We start from the raw sequence: 25544 nt of genomic DNA on the forward strand, positions 1-25544 counted from the left end.
GACAAGATGCAGAATTACTGGATGCAATTCTGCTACCAAGTGCCTTGGCTGTTATTAAGGTATCAGGTCACTCACAGCCTGAGACCACAGAAACAAAAGGGAACTCCTGAGCTGATCGCACGACCAAGACGGCAGTTCTGCAGAATGGTGACAGGCAGCTAACAGCTGGGTTCTCAGTCTCCCAGTAACCTTACTGACACCCTGTTAGATTCTTAGGAAACGGCACCAAATGGAGAAAAAGGTACATGGAAACAAAAAGGAGGAATATTTGACTCCAACAAAGGGCTCTGGGTAGGCCCAAATGGAAAGCCTAGCCTTCCGTTTGGAGCCTAATACCCCCATTTTACAATATATTCATGAGTTTACTCACTGGAACCCAGATAAGACGGTACCATGGGGGAAACAATATTTCTGGAAGCTTTCCTTCATCAAAGCTCATAAAATTTACTCTAGATGCACCACATGTCTAAAATACAACCCAGGAAAGCCATTACATAGTTTTCAGGCCACCCTTTTGAACTTTGGCAGACTGATCTTATCCAAATGCCCCCCACTCAAGGTTACCAGAATGTACTTGTCATGGTCTGTATGTTTTCACATTGGGTTGAGGTGCTCCCATGCAGAAGAGCCACTGTGCTAGTCGTTAGGCAAATTAATATTAGAAAGGGTAATTCCCAATTGGAGAGTTCTTGCAAAAATGCATAGTGATAGGGGAACCCATTTTACTGGACGAATTGTCAGGAAATTTGCTAAATCTGGCCAATTATGCAGCATTCCTATTCTGCTTACCATCCCCAGTCCTCTGGACTATTAGAAAGAACAAATGGAACAATTAAAAGTCATTTGGCTAAAACTGTAGATGCTTATTCCTTACCCTGGCCAAAGGCCCTTCCACTGGTCCTCCTCAACCTAAGAAATATCATTTGTCTCCCAAGCGACACCAGTGAGACTAGATGAAGGACTGTATGAACCTATATTATTAAAAGGGGACATGTTACAAATGTAAAAGCTTAAACTCTTAAAGAGCATTCTAAGCTTGTTTCTGAAGCTCATCAAAGTAATCTATCTTTGGATGAAGATCAGATACTCCACAATCTACAACCTAAAGATTATGTATATCAGAAAAGACATCAATTAAAGGACCCAGGTGGAAAGCCCCTCATCAGGAGCTCTTAACTAGTTCACTAGCAGCAAAATTAAAGGGAACTGACTCTTAGATTCATTAAAAAGGGCCCCTGCACTGGACTGGTTACAGAAAGACTGCTGATCTCAAACTTACTTTAAAACAACAGTCAAGCAGAGGAGGAACTACACACCTACCAGGATGAGAAGATGATGACATCGGAAGTTGACAACCTGAGATCCTGGACCTGACCCGTATGATCATTAAGTGTTTCCATGACTTCTTGGGCTTTTGCACATGAATCAAATGTTTTCTTGTCATGAGCAGGATCCTGTTAACTTTAAAAATCAATCCAGCTATTGGATTTGTGGCCAATTACCTACGTCTAATAACTCTGGGTTACCTTGGTGGATTTCTCCATTCCCAGGCTCTGATTGGATGGCCCTTAGGAAACTTATTTTAGAAGAAAGAAAATCCAGTCCTATTCTGGCTACTGATATTACTAGGTGAGATTTCTTCACCTGGCCAATTAGTAATACCTGCTCTGACTCACCACAAGTAAGAATTTCCTTTTAGGATCACTCAAGTTCAATCAGAAAAATGGCCTAAATCTCAATCAAAAACCATAACCTCCCATTTATTAGAAGGAAACCTCCCACAATTATGGGATAGATTTATGTGGTTAACACCGGGATATGGTCTATAACGCTCCTCTATCTTGGAACAATTAAATCATACTAAGGATGATCAGCCTGGTAACATTAGAAAATCAGGGTGGGTGCCTTATGAACAATGCCTACATATTATTACCCTTAGAGATAAGGACTGGTACAGTACAGATTGAGTCAGATGACCAGAGATTCAGTGGGCTGCACCTAAAGAAAGTCAGTAGATTTGTGGTACTAATACGTGGTCTTGGTTTGGACAGGTATCCCAGGATGGATAAGATGATGTATCCTAGGATCCTCTTTGACTCAAGATCATAGTGTAACAATTCAGAGATGGTCCCAGCCAATTTACCACTGGTACGAGCCTGATGGGTGAAGAGATCTGTATTCCACTAATATGACCATTTAGCAGCTATTTTTGTGCCTTCAATAGGATTGAAAGATGTGTATTCAGTCATATCTGACTCTTTGAAACTCCATGGACTAAACAGCCCACGAGGCTTCTCTGTCCATGGAATTTTCCAGGCAAGAATACTAGACTGGATTGCCATTTCCTTCTTCAGGGGATCTTCCCTGACCCAGAGATCGAACCCACATCTCTTGCACCTCCTGCATTGGCAGGCAAATTCTTTACTACTACTGCCCCCTGGGAAGCCAAGAAGTCATATCAAAACCTTAACAAAATTTAGTCAAGAGGCTTTACATGATAGTAATCAGAGTATTAACCTACTGAATTCTGAGGTCTCCACTGTTTTTCTCCAAACAGTGCTACAAAATCACATGGCCCTTGACATCCTTACAACATTTCAGGGAGGCACCTATGCCATAATTTATACTGAAAGCTGTGTTTTCATACCTGATGAATCCTCTAATGTAACATGCTTAATGAACAATATGATTTGTTTTTTTTTTTAACTAAAGCTATATAAAGCTTGTGGATTAAACAGAATAAATTTCTAAATTCAAAAAAAAGAGAAAAATCAGATTTCTGCCTTAAGTGACCCACTCCCTAGTCTTGACTTCTTCAAAAACTGGTTTGGCAAAGGAAGCTCTTGGCTTAAATATTACAACTCTAGTAATGTTATTAGATGTATTATTTGACTGGTTTACAAGATTATTGTTTCTCACATTACCAAATGTGTGATTGAGCCTCCAATAAAAATAATGATGACTAGAAGCTGTCGACCAGAGATACAGTTCTATATGAGATCAATGACTGTAACAGTGTAGCTCTAGACATGTAAAGAAGCAACAAGAGGGAATATAATATTTCTCTGAACTGTAAGAGGCCAGTAAGACAGGTGGTCCAGAGACTTTTGGCTACTGTTAAAGCCTAGGCCAGTAATAACAGCACACTGAATGGCCTGTCAATGAAATCTTTGCCAGATCTGGGAATGAGCATTCCTAGCACCATGGGATGAAATGCCTCCCAAACCATGACCAAATTTGTTACTATGATGGGGTCCTGGCCACTAAAAATTGGCACTTGCCATCTGCCTCTACAAGGATTAAGCCACTGCAGTTGCTGACTATCAACACACCCTGAAAGGAGTTCAGAAAGAAGACCATGAATAAGGCACTCTGTGCTCTGGGAAAAACTGGCAGAACAGGTCTTCAGAAAGTTACATATTTTTAGGAGAAAATTTTAAGAGTCCAATTCTTACAACTCATCATTTCTAGAAAGCACTAAGATCACAAATGGTGATGTCTGCTCCTCATAACTAGCAGTGACCTTCAAGAGAATAGCAGCAACCTTCTGCAGAAATGTGTGCTTGATTGCACGTACTCCCCCTCTTCACCAAAATCACATACATACTGACTTCCCCCCCTCCTCCACCACCTCTCTGGAGCAGTTTCTTAGGGCTATCTAAAACACTGTCTCCCAGGCTATAGTCTTCAGTTGGTCCCAAATAAAACAACTCACAGTTCTCGTGTTGTGCATTTTTTTTTCTCAGTTGACCGTAATATCTGAGACTTAATAGAGGCAGCCAATAAGGGTAAGAGGCTAATAAAGAAAACATAACTTTTGGCTGCTCTGATTCACCCCCCACATCAAGGGGACTCTAGAGGGAGGAGAAGGCTGGACAAACAGCCAAGAAGCCTCCTGGGCCTGAACTAATGTTTCTTTTGTCAGCAGAAGGTGTACTGGGAGGGAGAATGTCCTGAGCACCCTCCTGTGGGATGCCCAAGGGACAAACCCAACTGACCTCAGTTCCTCACAAATCTCTCAGATGAGAGATTCTCACATACCAACTGAAGTGGCTGAGTGCCTGCTAGCTTCCAGATCCCACTCGATCCATCCTCATTACATCAGCGGAGCTTCATGTCACCCTTGATGTGGCAGGGAGGAGAAATGAATGTCTTGTAGACACTGGAGCTGCCTGCTCTGTTCTGACTTGGCCAGCTCTCTCCAACCATGACTATGCTGTGATGGGAGTTGATAGACAGTCAAAAGTAGGGTGATTTACATCTCCCTTTGCCTGCAGAATTGGGCCCATTATTATTACACATTCCTTCTTGTATATGCCAGAATGCCCTGTCCCCCTCCTTGGGAGAGATTTGCTAAATAAGTTAGGAACTACTATGTTCAGGTGGTACAGTGGTAAAGAACCTGTTTGTCAATGCAGGAGATGCAAGAAACTAGGGTTTGATCCCTGGGTCGGGAAGATCCTGTAGAGGAAGAAATGGGAACCCACTCCAAGCCTGGAAAATTCCATGAACAGAGGAGTCTGGTGGGCTACAGTCCATGGGGTCCCAAAGAGTCGGACATGACTGAGCGATGGAGCACACCTTTCTTAGGACAAGGTGAAGTCCAAGCAGGTAAAGAATCTGAATAGAGAATGCATCTGTTAGGACCCCCAGATGACCTACCAGTTGGGCATCAAAATATTCCCCAAGACATCCCCCAAGAAATTAGGGAACAGGTGGATCCTGCAGTTTGGGATACCTCCGTGTCAGAAAGGGCAAAACAGGTTCCTCTGATAGAAATAAGATGAAGGCCTGAAAAAACAACTCTGCAAGAGATAATATCCTTTAAAGCCTGAGGCCCTGAGAGGGATCCAACTGCGGCTCACCAAATTCCTAAAACATGGACTCATTAGGCCCTGCCAATCCCCTTGTATCACCCTGATCCTCCCCATTCAGAAGGCTCACAGGGAAGATGGGTTTGCTCAAGACTTATAAGCAGTGAATGAGGCAGTCATCCCTATTCACCCACCAGTGACAAACCCATACGCCCTCCTCACCCAAGTGCCAGGGAGAACCCAGTATTTCTCTATTTTGGACCTCAGAGATGCATTTCTGTATTCCCTGACCTCCAGACTCTTAAAGCCTTTTTGCCTTTGAATGTTGTTGTTATTTAGTCGCTCAGTCATGTCCGACTCTGTGCGACCCCATGGACTATAGCCCCCATCAGGCTCCTCTGTCCATGGGATTGTGCAGGCAAGAATACTGGAGTGGGCTGCCATTTCCTTCTCCAGGTGCCTTTGAATGGAGGGACCCATTTGCCCTGGAGGCTACCCAATATACCCAGACAGTGCTTCCATAGGGTTTTCAGGAGAGCCCCCATCTTTCTAGAAACGTGTTAGCAAGGGGACTGAGGGAGTTGAGCCTTGAGAAGGGAACTCTGCTACAAAAAGTTGATGATTGATTGATACGTAGTGTGACAAAGCAATAGTCAGACCAAAACACTGTTAAAGTCCTACGTTTTCTGGCAAAAGGGGGATGTAAAGTCTCCCAAACCAAAGGTCAGATCTCATAGTATTTAGGATTTGTTTTGACCCCTGGGGCATGAGCTCTGGCCATAGATTGAAAGCAGCAATGAGGGCATTACCATCTCCAACCACAAAGAGGTGGATCTGAGACTTTCTCAGGATGCTGGGTTCTGTCCTATCTGGACTCCAGATCATGGCCTTGTACCAAAACCCCAACTTCCCTGGTGGCTCAGGGGTAAAGAATCTGCCTGCCAATGCAGGAGACACAGGTTTGTTCCCTGGGTTGGGAAGATCCCCTGAAGAAGAAAATGGCAACCCACTCCAGTATTCTTGCCTGGGAAATCCCATGGACAGAGGAGCCTGGCGGGCTACAGTGAACAGGGTCACAAAGTCAGAGATGACTAAGTACACACGTGCAGCAAAACCCCAATATGATGCTCTAAAGGGAGGAGAAAGGGAACCTCTTCAGTGGAATAAGGACCACCAGCAGGCCTTTAAGACTCTAAAGACTGAGCTGAGGAAAGCACCAGCAACAGGGCTTCCAAATTTGGACAAGCCTTTTACCCTATACGTTCATAACAGCACTAGGAGTTCTGACCCAAAGACTGGGCCAGAACAGAGACCAGTGGCTCTGGGATGGCCAAGTGGCCTGCAGGCAGTAGCAGTCACAGCTGTTGGTTAGTGAGCTTCCAAGTTCACCCTGGGACAACACTTAGATGGATTAACCCATCATCAGGTATAATCTGAAGGCAATGGCACCCCACTCCAGTACTCTTGCCTGGAAAATCCCATGGATGGAGGAGCCTGGTAGGCTGCAGTCCGTGGGATCGTTAAGCATCGGACATAACTGAGCGACTTCACTTTCACTTTTCACTTTCATGCATTGGAGAAGGAAATGGCAACCCACTCCAGTGTTTCTGCCTGGAGAATCCCAGGGACGGGGGAGCCTGGTGGGCTGCCATCTATGGGGTCACACAGAGTCGGATATGACTGAAGCGACCTAGCAGCAGCAGCAGCAGGTACACTCTGTGCTGGAGATCAAAGGACATCATTGGTTGACTAGGGGAAGGTTAAAAGACGTCAGCCTCTCTTAATGGATACCCTCAACATTCCCTTAAAGTTGTGCCAAACCTTGAACCCTGCAACTGTGCTTCCGGCTGTTAAGAATAGAGACATGTGGCATCAGTGTATAAAGACCATAGAGAAAACTTACTCCGGCAGGTCTGATCGTCTACATGAACCTTTTAACAGCCCTGAGGACAAATGGTTTATTGACGGGAGTGGTTTTACAGCCACGGTAACTGGAAAGGCAGTGTCTGCCATGTCGGTCTAGTTGAAGGCACAGAAGCCAAGGCCCTGCCACCCAGACATCGTCCGAGCTAACTGTATGAACGAGAGTTCTGCAATCAGGGAAGGAGAGAAAATTAAATACTTTTACTGACTCTAAACATGAGTTCCATGCTGCTGCCACATGCTCTGAGGGAAGGCACCAGCCACCACGCCTACTCCTCCAATTAAGGGAATACTGGTCAGCACGTGCTAAGGAAAGATGAAGCAGGCATGCATACTAAAAACAGCCTTCACACCAAAAACATTAAATCCAGACAAGCTACATGTGCATGATCTCACACAAAAATAGCTCTCTGAGACTACAGTAGATAATTATTTTTTTTCTAAACTCAGAGTAAGAGAAATATAAGAAAAAATGAAGAAGCAAAGGAACCACTCCCAGTTAAAAGATCAAGAGAACTTCCCTGAAAGAACAGTGGAACAGACCTCTTCAGTCTGACAAGACACCCAGTTCAGAAAGGAGACAGTGAAACTACTGAAAGAATTAATTATGTCTACTGACAGAACCTCTTGATGAGGGTGAAGGAGGAGAGTAAAAAAGCCAGTTTGAAACTAAATATTAAAAAAAACTAAGATCATGGCAGCTGGCCCCATTACTTCATGGCAAATAGTAGGGGGAAAGGTGGAAACTGACAGATTTCGTCTTCTTGGGCTCTAAACTCACTGAGGATGGTGACTGCAGCCATGAAATCAGAAAAGGATTGCTTCTTGGCAGGAAAGCAATGACAAACCTAGACAGTGTGTTGAAAAGCAGAGACATCACTCTGCTGACAAAAGTCTGTAAAGTCAAGACCACAGGCTTCCCAGTGGTCATGTACCATTATAAGCGCTGGAACGTAAAGAAGGCAGAGTGCCAAAGAATTGATGCCTTTGAACTGTGGGGCTGGAGAAGACTAACAAGGAGATCAAACCAGTCAATTTTAAAGGAAATTAACCATGAATATTCGTTGGAAGGACTGATGCTGAAGCTCCAGTACTTTGGTTATCTGATATGAACAGCCAACTCATTGGAAAAGACCCTGATGCTGGGAAAGATTGAGGGCAGAAGGATGAGAGGGCATCAGAGGTTGAGATGGCTGGATGGCATCACCAATGCAATGGATGTGAACTTGGGCAAACTCCAGGAGATAAGAGTGAGCGACAGGGAGCCCAGGCATGCTGCAGTCCACAGGGTCACAAAGAGTCAGACACGACTGGGCAACTGAACAACAACATTGACAGAAATGCAGATTAGTGCTTCAAGATGGCAGAGTAGAAGGCCATGCACTCATGTCCTGTGAGAGCACCAAAACTGCAACTAGCTGTTGACCAACCATCAACAGGAGGATGCTGGAACAAACCAAAAAAGGATACCCCACATCCAAAGACACAGAAGAAAGTGCAATGAGACTGTAGGATGGGCACAGTCACGATAAAATCAAATCCCATATCTTCTGGGTGGGCGACCCACAAACTGGAGAACAATAATACCAAAGAAGTTCTCCCACAGTTGTGAAGGTTTTTAGTTCCACATCAGGCTTCCCAGCCTGGGGATCCAACAAAGGGACTGGGAATCCCCAAGGAACCTGACTTTGAAGGTCAGTGGGATTTAATTACAGGACTTCCACATCCCTGGGGGAAATAGACTCCTCTCTTGAAGCACACAAACCAAGACCCAGGGGAAAGGAGCAGTGACCTCACAGGAGACTGACCCAGACTTACCTGCTGGTGTTGGGGAGGCACAGGTCCGCAGTGGCTCGCTGTGGGGAGAGGGGTACTGGCAGCAGCAGTCCTAGAAGGGATCCCTTGACATAAGTCCTCTTGAAGATTGCCACTAACTCTACCATCAAGTCCACAGAACACAGGGCTGGGTCGTCTCCAGCCAAATAACTAACAGAAAGACAGCACAACACCATTCATCAGCGGACAGTTGGATTAAAGCTTTACTGAGCACAGCCTTGCCCATCAGAGCAAGACCCAGTTTTTCCCACCACCAGTCCCTCCCATCAGGAAGCTTACACAAGCCTCTTAACCTCGTCCATCAGAGGGCAGACAGAAGAAGCAAGAATAACAACAATCCCACAGTGGCTAGAACAAAAACCACATTACAGAAAGTTATGTCCCAGATGAAGGAACAAGATAGAACCCCAGAAAGACAACTAAATGAAGTGGAGATGGGCAACCTTCCAGAAAAAAATTCAGAATAATGATAGTGAAGATGATCCGGGATCTCAGGAAAACAATGGAGAAGATGTGAGAAATGTTTACCAAAGACCTAGAAGAACCAAAGAAAAAACAAAGAGAGACAAATTATAGACTAGAAGGAATCAATAGTAGAATAACTGAGGCAGAAGAACAGGGGGACAGAAGAAGACCTGGGGGACAGAATGGTGGAAATCACTGCTGCAAAAGAGAATATAGAAAAAAGAATGAAATAAATGAAGACAGCCTAAGAGACCTCTGGGAGAACATTAAAAGCACCAACATTTTCATCATCGATGTCCCAGAAGGAGAAGAGAGAGAGAGAGAGAGAAAGGACCAGAGAAAATATTTGAAGAGATACTGGCTGAAAACTTCCCTAACATGGGAAAGAAAATAGTCAACCAAGTCCAGGAAGCAGAGAGAGTCCCAAGCAGGATAAATCCAAGGAGGAATTAGTAATCAAACTGACAAAAATTAAAGACAAAGATAAAATATTAAAATCAACAAGGGAAAAATGACAGACAACATCCAAGGGAACACCCATCAGGTTATCAGCTGATTTCTCAACAGGAACTCTACAAGCCAGAAGGGAATGGCATGATATATTTAATGTGATGAAAGAGAAGAACCTACAACCAAGAATAATCAGCAAGACTCTCATTCAGATTTGACAGAGAAATCAAAGGCTGTACAGACAAGCAAAAGTTAAGAAAATTCAGCACCACCAAACCAGCTTTACAACAAATGCCAAGGAACTTCTCAAAATGTAGTTTTTTTTTTTTTTTTAAAGAATGTGTTTAAGCCTAAATGACCATCAGTATATTGTAAGTAGATATGGGAAGGCATTAACATACTTGAAAAACAGGGCGACCACAAGTCAGAAACATACAATGAACTCATAAAAATGAAAGTAAACACAAGCATAAAATAAAAAGAAGTTATCAAACCACCAGAGAAAAATAAAAAGAAATGAAATGCAGAATCAATGATAAAACAAGGTTTACAAAGGCAATAAATATATATTTATCAGTTGTTATTGAAATGTCAATGGACTAAATGCTCTAATTGAAAAACACAGAGTGGCAGATTCAATAATAAAACAAAAGCCTACAGTATACTGTCTACAAGAGGCCCTCTTCAGGGGAACATACACACATACATTGAACACTGAGGGGATGGAAAAACAGATTTCGTGTGAACAAAAAGGACAAAAGAGAGGGGGTTGGAGCACTCACATTAGACAAAACGGACTTTGAAACAAAGGCCACAAAGAAAAAGGACATTATACAATGATAAAAGGATCAATATAAGAAGAGGATATTACAAGCAACTCCTGCAGCTCAATTCCAGAAAAATAAATGACCCAATCAAAAAATGGGCCAAAGAACTAAACAGACATTTCTCCAAAGAAGACATACAGATGGCTAACAAACACATGAAAAGATGCTCAACATCACTCATTATTAGAGAAATGCAAATCAAAACCACAATGAGGTACCATTACACGCCAGTCAGGATGGCTGCTATCCAAAAGTCTACAAGCAATAAATGCTGGAGAGGGTGTGGAGAAAAGGGAACCCTCTTACACTGTTGGTGGGAATGCAAACTAGTACAGCCGCTATGGAAAACAGTGTGGAGATTTCTTAAAAAACTGGAAATAGAACTGCCATATGACCCAGCAATCCCACTTCTGGGCATACACACTGAGGAAACCAGATCTGAAAGAGACACGTGCACCCCAATGTTCATCGCAGCACTGTTTATAATAGCCAGGACATGGAAGCAACCTAGATGCCCATCAGCAGATGAATGGATAAGGAAGCTGTGGTACATATACACCATGGAATATTACTCAGCCGTTAAAAAGAATTCATTTGAACCAGTCCTAATGAGATGGATGAAACTGGAGCCCCTTATACAGAGTGAAGTAAGCCAGAAAGATAAAGAACATTACAGCATACTAACACATATATATGGAATTTAGAAAGATGGTAACGATAACCCTATATGCAAAACAGAAAAAGAGACACAGAAATACAGAACAGACTTTTGAACTCTGTGGGAGAAGGTGAGGGTGGGATATTTCAAAAGAACAGCATGTATACTATCTATGGTGAAACAGATCACCAGCCCAGGTGGGATGCATGAGACAAGTGCTCCAGCCTGGTGCACTGGGAAGACCCAGAGGAATTGGGTGGAGAGGGAGGTGGGAGGGGGGATCGGGATGGGGAATACGTGTAAATCTATGGCTGATTCATATCAATGTATGACAAAACCCACTGAAATGTTGTGAAGTAATTAGCCTCCAACTAATAAAAAAAAAAAAAAGATAATAATAATAAAAAAAAACAAAAACAAAACAAAAATAAAATAAAATAAAAAAAGAAGAGGATATTATAGTTGTCAACATATAGGCAAACCAGTATAGGAGCACTCAAATATATAAAACAAGTACTAACAGACATAAAAGGAGAAACTGGCAGGTATACAATAATAGTAGGAGAATGTAACACCCACCCTGACATCAATGGACAGATCTTCTAGACAGAAAAACAATAAAGCAACAGAGATCCTAAATGATACAATAGTTAGACTCAACTGATAATTTCAGGACTTTACATTAAAAAAACCCAGAATACACATTCTTTTCAAGTACACATGGAATATTCCCTGGGATAGACCACATACTAGGGCAGAAACAAATCTTAATAAATTTAAGAATACAGAAATTATTTCAAGCATCTTTTCTGACAACAACGGCATGAAACTAGAAGTCAACCACAGAAAAAGAAAATGATAAAAAAACTGATTACACGGAAACTAGATGACATGATATTGATGAAACCAATGAGTCAATAATGAAATCTAAGAGCAACTGAAAAAAAAAAAATAACTTGAGGCAAATGACAGTGAAAACACAACCATACAAAATCTATGAGATGCAGCAAAAGCAGTTCTCAGAGAGAAGTTCATAGTGATCCAGGCTTTCCTAAAACAAACAAAGAAACAAGAAAAACCTCAATTAAATAACATAACCTACCACCTGAAATAATTAGAAAAAGAACAACAAACAAAACCTAAAGGCAACAGAAGAAAGGAAATAGTGAAGATCAGAGAGGAAATGAAATAGAGATTAAAAGAAAAATAGAAAAAAATAATCAATAAACCTACTTTAGAAGACAAGACTTATTGTACACAGAAAACTATAAAACAATGAGGAAAGAAATCAAAGATGACACAGATGGAGAGAGATACTATGTTCTTGAACTGGAAGAATAAATATTGTGAAAATGACTCTACTACCCAAAATAATCTACAGATTCAATGCAATCCTTATCAAATTACTAACAGCATTTTTCACAGAACTAGAACAAAAAATTTTACAATTTGTTTGTAAACACAAAAGACTCTGAGTAGCCAAAGCAATCTTGAGAAAGAAAAATGGAGTTGGAGGAATCAACCTGCCTGACTTCAGACTATACTACAAAGCTACAGTAATCGAGACAGTGTGGTACTGGCACAAACACAGAAACACAGTTCAGTGGAACAGGACGGAAATCTGAGATAAACCTATGCGTCTATGGGCACTTTACCTTTGACAAAGGAGGCAAGAATATATAATGGAGAAAAGACAGCCTCTTCAATAAGTGGTGCTGGGAAAACTGAACAGTACATGTAAAAGAATGAATTAGAACACTTCCTAACACCACACACAAAAATAAACTCAAAATGGATGAAAGACCTAAATGTCAGGCCAGACACTGTTAAACTCTTAGAGGACAACATAGGCAGAACACTTGTCATAAATCACAGCAAGATCTCCTTTGACCCACCTCCAAGAGTAATGGAAATAAAAACAAAAATAAACAAATGGGACCTAAGTAAACTTAAAAGCTTTTGTACAACAAAGGAGACCATGAACAAAATGAAAAGACAACCCTCAGAATGGAAGAAAATAATTGCGCATGAAGCAACTGACAAAGGTTTAATCTCCAGAATATACAAGCAGTTCATGCAGCTCAATATCAGAAAAACAAACAACCCATTCAAAATTGGATAGAAGATCTAAACAGAAATGTCTTCAAAGAAGACACACATATAGATGGCCAACAAACACACGAAAAGATGCTCAACATTGTTCATTATTAGAGAAATGCAAATCAAAACTACAATGAGCTATCACCTCACATGGATCAAAATGGTCATTATAAAAAAAAAAGAACAGATTAAATCCTGGAGAGGATGTGAGGAAAAGGGAGCCTCTTTCACTGTTGGTGGGAATGTAAATTGATACAGCCACCATGGAGAACAGTACGGAGACTCCTTAAGAAACTAGGAATAAAACTACCATGTGACCCAGCAGTCCCACTACTGGGCATATACCCTGAGAAAACCATAACTGAAAAAGACACCTGTACCCCAGTGTTCACTGCAGCTCTATTCACAACAGCTCTGGAGGAGGAAAGGGCAACCCACTCCAGTATTCTAGCCTGGAGGACCCCATGGACAGGGGAGCCTGGCAGTCCATGGGGTCACAAAGAGTTGGACACGACTTAGCAACTATACAGATTTACAACAGCCAGCACATGGAAGCAACCTAGATGTCGATCAACAGGTGAACAGATAAAGATATATGTGGTACATATATAAAATGGAATATTACTCGGCCTTAATAAAAAGCAATGAAACTGGGTCATTTGTAGTGATGTGGGTAAACCTAGAGTCTGTCACACAGAGTGAATTAAGTCAGAAAGAGAAAAACAAATTTTGTATATTAACACACATATGTAATCTAGAAAAATGGTACTGATGAACCTATTTGCAAGGCAGGAATAGAGATGCAGATGTAGAGAGCAGACTTGTGGACAGAGTGGGAAAAACAGAGGGTGGGATGAACTGAAAGAGCTGAAAGAGTTGCATCGACATACACGTATGCTACCAAAAACAGATCACGAGCGGAAAGCTACTGAATAACACGGGGAGCTCAACGCAGTGCTCTGTGATGACCTCGAGGGGTGGGTGGGAGGAGGCTCACCAGGGAAGGGGCGTATGTATGCTTACAGCTGATTCATGTTGTTCTACAGCAGAAACGAATACAACCTTGTAAAGCAATTATCCTCCAACTAAAAAAAATTTTTTTTTAATAAAATCTTTTGTCAAGTCCCACCTGAAAAACCAAAAACTAAAATAGAATTAAAACAAAATCTTTGTTAAGGAAAAAACCAAAATAATAAAATAGAACAGTTAGACTTAATTGATGTTTTATAGCATTATATTCAAAAAAGCAAGAGTCACACTCTTTTCAACTGCACATGAAACGCTCTAGATTGACCATATATTAGAGCAGAAATAAGGGTCTACAAACTTAAGAGAATAGAAATTGTTTCAAGTATCTTTTCTGACCATGATGGCATGAAAGTGTTAATAGAAATCAACCACAGAGAAAGAAATGAGGGAAAAAAAACTGATTACATAGAGACTAAACAATATGCTACTAAAAAGCCAATTTGTCAACAGTGCAAACAAAAAGGAAACTAAAAAATACCTTGAGACAAATGACCCTGAAAACACAGCCATACAAAATTTACTGGATGTAGCAAAAGCAGTTCTTAGAGGGGAGTTCATACAGGCCTTCCTCAAAAAACAGAAAATTTTCAAACAACTTAACCCTACTACCTAATAGAATTAGAAACAGAAGAACAAATAAGATCCAAAGTCAGCAGAAAGGAGGATAGATAAAGATCAGAGATGAAATAAGAAACATATAGACTTTAAAAAATGGAAACAAGTCAATAAAACCAACAGTTGGTTCTTTGAAATGGTAAACCAAATTGATAAACCTCTGGCCAGGCTCGCCAAGAAGAAAGAGAACACCCAATTAAACAAAATAAGAAATAAAAAGGGGGAAATAACAACTGATATCACAGAAATACAAAAACTATAAGAGAATACTGTGAATAATCACATGCAAAAAAACTAGATGACACAGAATATATACACGAGTTTCTATAAACATACAGTCCATCCAAAATTGAACCAAGAAGAAATAATTTGAACAGACTGATCTCTAGAAGTGAAATAGAATCTGTGAAAAAAGAAAAAAATATAAAAAACTTCTTACAAACCTAAGTCCAGGACCAGATGACTTCACAAGTGAATCCTACTAAACAGAGAATAACTTATATTTACCCTCAAACTTTTCCAAAAGATTGAAGAGGAACAAAAGCATTCCATGAAAAAAAAAGCATTCTATGAAGCCATCTTCACCCTCATACCAAAACCAGACATAGACACCACCAAAAAAAGAAAATTACAGGCCAGTATCTTTGATGAATATGGATGCAAAAGGTCTCATAAAGTATCAGCAAACCAGATCTAACAACACAGAAGGATCATACACCACCGCCAAATTGGATTCATCCCAGAGTCATAAGGATGGTTCAATATATGCAAATCAATCAATGTGAAAGATCACAATAAAAGACCAAAATTATATGATCATCTCAACAGATGCAGAAAAACATTTGATAAATTCAACCCCATGCATGATAAAATTTCTTAACAAAGTGTATATAGAGGGTACATATCTCACCATTAAAAAAAAAAAAACTACTTATGAGAAATTGACAGTCAGTAGAATAGTCAATGGTGAAAAGATGAAACCCTTCCCAGCTAAAATCTGGAACAAGACATTCTCACCATTTCTTTTCAACATAGTATTGGAGGGCCTCGCCCCAGACAAGGAAAATAAATAATAAGTATCCACATTAAGGGAAGAGGTAAAATTGTCATTGGATGCAGATGGTATGATATTATATATAGAAAACCCTAAAAACTCTACACAAAAGCTACTAGAACTGATAAACTACAGACAGTGACTGCAGCCATGAAATGAAAAGATGCTTGCTCCTTGGAAGAAAAGCTATGATAAACCTAGACAGTGTATTAAAAAGCAGAGACATCACTTTGCCTACAAAGGTCTATTTAGACAAAGCTATGGTTTTTCCAGTAATCGTGTATGGATGTGAGAGCTGGACCATAAAGAAGGCTGAGCACCGAAGAACTGATTTCGAATTATGATGCTGGAGAAGACTCTTAAGAGTCCCTTGGACTGCAAGGAGATCAAATCAGAAAGTCCTAAAGGAAATCAACCCTGAATATTCATTGGAAGGACTGATGCTGAAGCTGAAGTTCCAATACTTTGACCACCTGATGTGAAGAACTGACTCATTAGAAAAGACCCTGATGCTGGGAAAGACTGAGGGCAGGAGGAGAAGGGGACAACAGAGGATGAGATGGTTGGATGGCATCACCAACTCAGTGGACATGAGTTTGGGTGAACTCCGGGAGTTGGGGATGGACAGGGAGGCCTGGCGTGCTGCGGTTCACAGGGTCGCAAAGAGTTGGACATGACTGAGCGACTGAACTGAACTGGAACAGCCAGTGAGGGACTTCTACACCTCTATGGTAGGCTAGGGTCTGCGGCCCCTGTCCAGCAAGAAGTTTGGAAGAGACTTTTGCCCCCTTAAAAACAAGGGTGCAGAATCCCTCAGAGGAGAATGACACGGGCTGGGACCTAAATCCTGGGGCCCTTTTCCGTAGAACCTGCGTCTGGACAAATCTCTCCTTGAGCTGTGTGCTAGTCACTCAGTCATGTCTGACTCTTTTTGACCCCATGGGCTTTAGGCAGCCAGGCTCCTCTGTCCATGGGATTCTCCGGGCAAGAATACTGGAGTGCGTTGCCATTTTCTTCTCCAGGGGATCTTCCAAACCCAGGGATTGAACCCAGGTCTCCTGCATTGCAGGCAAATTCTTTACCATCAGCCACCAGGGAAGCTACATACAAAACATGAAGAAAACTATAAGGGACTGAAAATAACTGTGTGTAGGTGCAGCTGGGGCAAATTCTGGACAAGATGCAAAAAGACCAAAAAGCCCAACTGCCATTTCTGAAGAGCTGGGAGCAAACACGGTACTGTGCATGCTCCCTACATGCAGCACCACCAAGGGGGTGGGCAGACCACCCAAGCCATCCCTCTGGCCCAGCCCCTGGGTCCGCTTCCATCCTCACCCTTTAATCTGCTCACTACCCCCACTCAGGGAGCCAGCAAGGACACCTGTTGCTTATTCTTGCTCCTCACTGCTGCAGCACAAGTCCCAGTAAAGTCTTGTCTGAATTACTCATCTGTTCTCTTATCAAGAAATTTCTATTGATTGCAGAGTCCAAGAACCTGGGTTGGTAACATTGGTTTCAGATGTACAGCAGACTGATTCAGTTGTAAACATCTATATTTCTTCTTCAGATTCTTTCCCTTTGTAGGTTATTATAAGATACTGAATATAGTTCCCCATGCTATACAGTAGGTCCCTTTTTTAAAAAATTTTATATACAGTGTCAGCACACATTAATTCCAAACTCCTGATGTATCCCTCTTCCACCTTCTCGTTTGGTAACCATAAGTTTGTTTAAGTCTCTGAGTCTCTCTCTGTTTTGTAAATAAGTTCATCTGTATCCTTTTCTTAGATTCCACACTTAATTAAGCAAAGTACCTTATTTTAAACCTGTGGTAAAAATATGGAAAAGTAGACTCTCGGTTACCTTCCTTAGTTGTCTGCTGGTCGAGAGCCTCAGATAGGAGGAGATCTTGCCTATGAAGCGTCTTCATGTCAGCACAATTGAAAATGTGGCCCCAGGCCAGCTTCCCAGCCTGTCAGGCGGGCCTGCCCGTGTCCCCGAGGCTTGGTGGCCAGTTAAGTGCCGGCAGCTGTGTCCTGCTGCGGACACAGTGGAGCCGAGCTTCCCTAAGGGTTCTGGTAATTGCAGCCCCTTCCACACTGGATTGGTCAACTCATGCTGTGCCAGTCGTGTCCTCTGTTAGGGACAGATTGCTTTACATACACATGCAGATTTCTTTTCCTGCAGAGGTGCTTCAGTGGTGTAGGTGTAGGAAAACATTACCCCTTCTTTGGTCTTTAATGGTTAAAACATCTTATTTACCTCAGGCGGGGGGATGGCGCCTCGTGTTCCAGGAATCAGAGCCCCTTGCCATCTGCTTCCATTTCTGCCAGGCTCTTGGGGGCAAAGTCACCAGTGATCTTCCTGTAAAACCAGGACACCTTCTTCAGCCTTATTCGTGGTATCTTCCTGACTTAGCTCTCTCCTTCCATCTCTGACTGTTCTAGGTCTCATTCTTTTACAGGCTTCTCTCCTGCCCTTTTTATTAAAAAAAAAAAAAATATATATATATATGTGTGTGTGTGTGTGTGTGTGTGTGTGTGTGTGTGTGTGTATCAGGTTTATTGAAGAGGAATATGCAAACAATAAAATACCTTCCTAAAGCCCAGATCTGATCATCTCTGCATCCTGGATACTATTTCTGCAGGACACCACCCAGACCAGCCCGCTCCTTCCCTCTGCCAGCCTGGGGGCTCCCCTCCCCGGCCTCTGAGCTCCAGCACTCCCTACTGAAAGCTCATCCAGCCCTGCCAACCGCTCTCCTTGACCTTCTCCTCGCCCCTCACTTGTCCTCCTGGCATCTCGGCATGTTCTTCATTCCTACTGTGCAGCCACAGAAGCCAGAGCCCTTCACCTCTTTCTCTGACCTCGCTCGGTTCGTGGCTTAAGTGTTTGCTCAACTGAATTAAATAGCTCAAATATGGCGTCAGACGGCCGCAGGGAAGCACTTAATTAAAGTTTCTTTATAAAGGGATGGCTCTTTTAAGGCCGAGGGCCAAGAGGTAACTGGGAAATAAGAGCTAAGAGCAATTATCCTAGAAAGTCTGGCAAGAATGTACTTTTCCAAACGCAGATTGGAAGCCTGATGTGTTTTCTGCGGCCTGAGGAACACAAGGATGGGGTGTGGGGCAGGGGTGTATGGGGGAGGGGTGTGTGGGGGAGGGGTGTGTGGGGGAGGGGTGCGGGGGGAGGGCTGGGGTGTGGGGGAGGGGTGCGGGGGAGGGCTGGGGTGTGGGGGAGGGGTGCGGGGGGAGGGCTGGGGTGTGGGGGAGGGGTGCGGGGGGAGGGGTGCGGGGGGAGGGCTGGGGTGCGGGGGCGGGGTGCGGGGGGAGGGCTGGGTGTGGGGGAGGGGTGCGGGGGGAGGGCTGTGGTGTGGGGGAGGGGTGCGGGGCGAGGGGTGCGGTGGCCGCGAGGGCCGCTGCCTACCCACCTGCTGCCTACCTGGCCTCTCCCGCAGTGGCCGCGGTGTTGGCGGACCAGCCTTCCTGCTCTTTCTGCTCCTCCTCTCAGCGCTGTCTGCTGGCTCCCCTCCCCCCTCCCCGTTAGCCCCGAGCGTGGAAGTTTTCCGTTTTTCCTCTGAGTCTCTCCCGCCCCCGTTTCCCGCGTCTCGCACTCTTTCGGGATACCCAGTGCTTGAGGGCTTCGCTGGTCTTCCCACCTGGGTCCCCCGCTCCAGCCCGCTGTGTGCAGGCCCCGCCTGTTGTGCCTGTTAAGTGAGCCACAGGTGCTTCAGCGGGCCTCCCGAGAAAACTGACGAACTGCCTCAGGTGAGTACGCGCTTCACTTAGCATCGCGGGCTCTCGTGTTGCGGAAACGCAGCGCTGCGATGAGCCCCTACACAGCCCCCGACCACCCCCGCAAACCTCTTCCCTGTAGGAACCGGGAGGGCGAGCAGCCCGCGTGGGCACGCCGGCGGCCCCGTCCCGCCCTCCGGCGTCCGCCGGGCCCGCGCCCCACCAGCCGCCCGCCAGCCCCAGCCGCGCAGCCGGCGGTGCCGCGGGCGCGGGAGGAGCGCCGGCCTTGGGGCCGCAGGCTCGGGCCGCGGGGTGTTGGCTCCGTGACGGGGCGCCGCTAGGTGAAGATGCCATGGAGGCCTCACGGGGGTAGTGAAGGTCGATCCTCCGCCCCCTTTCCCACGCCTTTCCTCACATAACTCGTCTCTCAGGAAGCTTCTTCTCCTCTGGTTTCTGGTGACGCTCTACCCAGCCTCTCAGGGCCTCTCACCGTCCCTCTAAAGATGCCCGCCCTTGTCGCGGACGTTGCACCCCGCCCCGCCCCGCGCGGAGCGGCCTCCCAGCTCCTCACCGCATCAGAAGGCTTTCTTCACGGCCCTCTGCTCTGGACGTTCTCTCTTCTCCCGTAATCTCCCTCGTACTTTCCTCGGATTCTCCTGTCGCCTGCCTTCGCTGCACCCCTCTTTCCCTCTGGGGCAGGGGCAGGTCTCCCCTGCTTCCTTAGGGCACCTGGTCAGCCCTCAACACCAGAAGCCCCGTCAGGCCTTTGCCTTTGAGAAGTGTTGATCGCTTGGTCATGTTCAACTCTGAGACCCTGTGAATTGTAGCCCTCCAGGCTCCTCTATCCATGGGATTCTCCAGGCAAGAATACTGGAGTGGGCTGCCAGTCCCTTCTCCAGGGGATCTTCCCGACCCAGGGATCAAACCCGGGTCTCCTGCAGTGCAGGCAGATTCTTTACCATCTGAGCCACCCTCTTAAGGGGACACCAGGGCCGCAAGTTCTTTATACGAAATGGATTGGAATTGTGACAAGAAGCCATGGAGTCTATTGCCCAGTTAACTTTCATAAACATTTTCTAGTACTCTTTCTATTTTGTGAGTTAAAGTAAATTTTTATACTAAATAGGTAACATTCACTCAATGGTGACCAGAAAGCAGTCTTAAAAGGTGATGTTTCTGGGAACTCCTTGGTGACCCAGTGGTTAGGACTCTCATTGCTGAGGATCTGGGTTCAACCTCTGGTCCTGTCCCCGCAAGCTATGCATTGTGGACAAAAAGGAATGAAATTTCCAAGTCCTTTTTGAAATCTGTGTCTGTAGGGAGAGAGCAAATTAGCCAAGATGGCAGTGGTCAGGGTCTCTCGCCCTGTGGCTTCTCATTATCCCCCCACATTTTATAAATACACGGTTATGTAACAGCTGAGCTCACTTACAGCACTGCGCATGTGCATCAGAGTGTACCCGCTCGGCCACGGGCCACTTTTGCTCTGTAAATATGTTTAAGCCCCACCCGAAAAGCGGCTGAGGCTGCGTTGAGACTGCATGCGTTATGGCTGTGTCGGCTGGGTCAGCCACGAGAGAATACAGCGTGTCTGCTGCTCCTCGCGAGAGAAGAAACACGTCTGCAGTTCCTACCGCTCCTTGAGTTTTCTTTCAGCTTCCCTGATTGTGCCTTGCCTGGGTTGGGTGAAGAGTGTCAACAGCGAGACAGGGTTGATTTCCTCTAGGATTGACTGGTTTGATCTCCTTGCTGTCCAAGCGGACTCTCAAGAGTTTTCAGCACCACAATTCAAAAGCATCAATTCTTCAGTGCTCAGCCTTCCTTATGGTCCAACTCTCACATCCATATGTGACTGCTGGAAAAACCATAGCTTTGATTATATGGACCTTTGCTGGCAAAATGATGTCTCTGCTTTTTAATAGTCTAGATTTGTTACAGCTGTCCTTCCAAGGAGCCAGCATCTTTTGATTTTGTAGCTGCAGCCACCATGTGACTTTGGAGCCCAAGAAAATAGAATCTGTACTGCTTCCACGTTTCCCCCTTCTGTTTGCTGTGAAGTGACAGGACCAGATGCCTGTCTTTGTTTTTTGAATGTTGAGTTTTAAGCCAGCTTTTCCAGTCTTCTCTTTCAACCTCATCAAGAGGCTCTTTAGTTTCTCTTCAGTTTCTGCCGTAAGAGTGGTATTATCTGCATGTCTGAGGTTGTTGATATATTTCCTGCAATCTTGGTTCCCACCTGTGATTCATCCAGCCTGGCCTTTCACATGATGTACTCAGCATATAAGTTAAATAAACAGGATGACAATATACAACCTTGTGATATTCCTTTCCCAATTTTGAACCAGTCTGTTGTTCCATGTCCAGTTCTAACTATTGCTTCTTGACTTGCATACAGTTTTCTCAGGAGACAGATAAAGTGGTCTACTATTCCCATCTCAAATTTTCCAGTTTGTTGTGATTCACACAGTCAAAGGCTTTAGCATAGTCAATGAAGCAGAAGTAGATGTTTCTCTGGAATTACCTTGCTTCCTCTATGATCCATGGCAAATAGATGGGGAGACAGTAGAAACAGTGGCTGACTTTATTTTTGGGGGCTCCAAAATCACTGCAGATGGTGACTGCAGCCATGAAATTAAAAGATGCTAGCTCCTTGGAAGAAAAGCTATGACCAAACTAGACAGCGTATTAAAAGGCAGAGACATCACTTTGCTGACAAAAGTTCGTGTAGTCAATGCTGTGGTTTTTCTAGTAGTCATGTATGAATGTGAGACCATAAAGAAGCTGAGGGCTGAAGAATTTATGCTTTGGAATTGTGGTGTTGGAGAAGACTCTTGGGAGTCCCTTGAACTGCAAGGAGATCAAACCAGTCAATCCTAAAGGAAATCAACCCTGAGTATTCATTGAAAGGACTGATGCTGAAGCTAAAGTTCCAATAGTTTGGCCACGTGATGCAAAGAACTGACTCATTTAAAAGACCCTGATGCTGGGAAAGATTGAAGGCAGGAGGAGAAGGGATGATTGAGGATGAGATGGCTGGATGGCATCACCAACTCAATGGACATGAATTTGAGCAAGCTCTAGGAGTTGGTGATGGACAGGGATGCCTGACGTGCTGCAGTCCATGGGGTTGCAAAGAGTCGGACATGACTGAGTGACTGAACTGAACTGGGCTGATAGAGCTTCTCCGTCTTTGGCTACAAAGAACATAATCAGTCTGATTTTGGTATTGAGCATCTGGTGATGTCCATGTGTGGAGTCATCTCTTGGGTTGTTGGGAAAAAAAACGTTTGCTATGACCAGCATGTTCTGTTGATAACTCTGTTGGTCTTTGTCCTGCTTTATTTTGTACTCTAAGGTCAAACTTGCCTGTTATTCCAGGTATTTCTTGACTTCCTACTTTCGCATTCCAATCCTCTATGATGAAAAGAACATCTTTTTTTTGGTGTTAACTCTAGAAGGTGTTGTAGATCTTCATAGAACCATTCAACTTCAGCTTCTTCAGCATCAGTGATTGGGGCATAGAATTGGATTACTGTGATGAAGAATGATTTGCCTTGGAAACAAACTGTGATTGTTCTGTCACTTTTTAGATTGTGCCCAAGTACTGTAATTTGGACTGTTGTGTTGAATATGAGGACTACTCCATTTCTTCTAATGGTTTCTTACCCACAGTAGTAGATATAAAGGTTATTGGAATTAAGTTTTCCTATTCCCATCCATTTTAGTTCACTGGTTCCTAAGATATTGAATGTTCAATTTTGCCATCTCCTGCTTGACCACATCCAATTTACCTTGATTCATGGACTTAACATTCCAGGTTCCTATGCAATATTGTTATTTATAGCATCAGGCTTCACTTTCACCACCAGACACATCCACAACTGAGTGTCATGTCTGCTTTGGCCCAGCCATTCATTCTTTCTGGCACTATTAGTAATTGCCCTCTGTTCATCCCCAGTAGCATATTGGACACCTTATGACCTGGGGGGGGGTCTCATCTTCAGGTGTCATATCTTTTTGCCTTTTCATATTGTTTATGGGGTTCTCCTGGCAAGAATACTGGAGTTGGTTTCCATTTTCTTCTCCAATGGATCACATTTTGTCTGAACTTTTCACTATGTATGATTTGTCCATCTTGGGTGGCCCTGCATAGCATGTCTCATTGAGTTATGCAAGCCCCTTCGCTATGACAAGGCTATTATTCATGAAGGGGGTACAGAGAATATTTCAGTATATGCCAGAGGCTGTGGGTTTGTAAGCACACAGGTCAGCAAACAACTAAACAAGACTGACTCCATGTTACTGTGCAAGATAAGTATGAACTTCATTTCTGAGCTAAATCAGGGAGAGAGTCATTTTGGTAGAACTTCTGTTTAAGCAAGGAACTAACTTTTTGTTGTTAGTTTTTCCTCTGCCCGTTTAATAGAAAAACAAGTGTCATTCTTCTTTCACCAAAGAAAGACAATCAAATCAGAAAATGAACATAGTAAGACTGATCTGATCAATTCTGAACTTCCATTGTAACATCTGGAGAAAATGACATGATGGAATGAGTTAAAGTTTTAATTTTGGAGAGGATATGTACTGATATATACAGATCCTCTGATGATTTCTATAGAATTAGAGCCTTGGGGCATTTTTTGTTCATCTGTTTTAACTGAAGTATAGTTGATTTACAATATTATGTTAGCTTCAGGTGTACACATAGTGTTTCACTATTTTTATAGAATATGCTTTATTATAAGTTATTACAAGGTAAGTCTATCATTCCTTGCTATATACTCTCTCTCTGTCTCTCTCTCTGTCTGTCTGTCTCTCTCTCTCTCTATATATATATATTTGCTCATTTGAAACCTTGGATTTAATAGATATTTCTTTCAAATGCTCTTATCACAAAATAGGAGGATTTCTTTAAAGTTGAGTCATTTAAAAACATGCCTTTTAACCATTTTATTAGTATAAGTGTAAACTAGAGTCTTTTGCTAAGCACTGGCACAAACATATGCTGTGGTTACATCTCAGAAAATTTGCTTTGTTGTATACTGAATGTTCAATAAATTATAGTGAAGTATAAAAAACATGCCTTTTAAGAAAAATCTATACTGTAATAGACCTATTGTCCATATTTGCATTGTTTCTAAAGTTTTTTTAAATTCCAATGTTTTTTTAAATTGAAAATTTCATAGACTTTAAAACATATAAAATATATTTTCTTCATTGTGACTTTTGATGAGAATTTACCAACAATAGAGAGATATATTTAACATTTACCATGCAGTCCTGTGGCCATTTATTCTGTTTCAATTGCCAGAAGTCTCTTATATCAGGAGTGCTCTTTCTAGGCAGCAAAGTCTCTGAATTACTGCAAGTCTTTTCCCACTAGGAACCCCCGTGCCTTCCTGGACCAACAATGCCAACAAGGACCACTAGAGGTCATTCTTCTGCCTCTGTTTGGGCAGGTGTGCCCCAGATGCTCCCAGATGCACTTGTTTGTATCCAGCGGCTTTTAAATGTCCACTAATCGGTACAGCCCAGTAGTGAATGCACGTGGGGGTAACAAGGCTCCAGGGACCGCAGTGGCCTCTCCTTCCTGGATGGAGGGTGAGAGCCCAGCAGCTCCTGGGTGGGTTACGGAGAGTCAGTTATGTGACAAGCGTTTATTCACTTGTGGAAACTCCTAGGCCAGGTGAGTCCTAAAGTGGGTGATGGTAGGGTTCCAAGTTGAATGAAACCAGCCTTGTCTTTAATCAGCCTGCACACTCCTGGTACTGTGGTGATGCGTGCTGCAGGTGGTCATCTCGTGGGCACAACGGTCACTTCAGCCAGCATCCTACTTGCCCCAAGCTCCTGGCTGAGCCCTGGGATGGAGAATGGAGCCAACTGTGATCTCAGGGAGCTTCCAGGTCACTTGGGGGACAGGAACAGGTCATGCTGTGTTGTCCCGGGTGGCGATGTGCAGCCACATGCGTCTGGAGCTGTGTAGAATGGCAGAGGGGAAGTGACCCAGTCTGGAAAGGGGAGGGAGACTTCCTGGAGGAG

General features: G+C 43.6%; 2 long non-coding RNA genes across 4 annotated transcripts in view; both read right to left on the reverse strand.

Annotated features, from left to right (window-relative positions):
* The window catches only part of LOC133050986 (uncharacterized), a 35341-nt gene extending 15314 nt beyond the window's left edge, over positions 1–20027 (reverse strand). The window contains exons 1-2 of one of the 3 annotated variants that reach the window (XR_009691748.1): positions 19202–19416; positions 18034–18135 (exon numbers count right to left, since the gene is read on the reverse strand). This is a non-coding gene — a long non-coding RNA (uncharacterized LOC133050986). The other 2 variants (XR_009691750.1, XR_009691749.1) reach the window with 2 other exon arrangements.
* LOC133050987 (uncharacterized) lies at positions 8565–18008 on the reverse strand. Its single transcript, XR_009691751.1, has 3 exons — positions 17635–18008; positions 17107–17266; positions 8565–8723 (listed from the first exon to the last, which is right to left on the reverse strand). It is a non-coding gene; the product is annotated as an uncharacterized LOC133050987 (long non-coding RNA).
* Positions 20028–25544: the final 5517 nt, after the last annotated feature.

This window comes from Dama dama, chromosome 33 (genome assembly GCF_033118175.1).
Source record: "Dama dama isolate Ldn47 chromosome 33, ASM3311817v1, whole genome shotgun sequence".
NCBI lineage: Eukaryota > Metazoa > Chordata > Mammalia > Artiodactyla > Cervidae > Dama > Dama dama.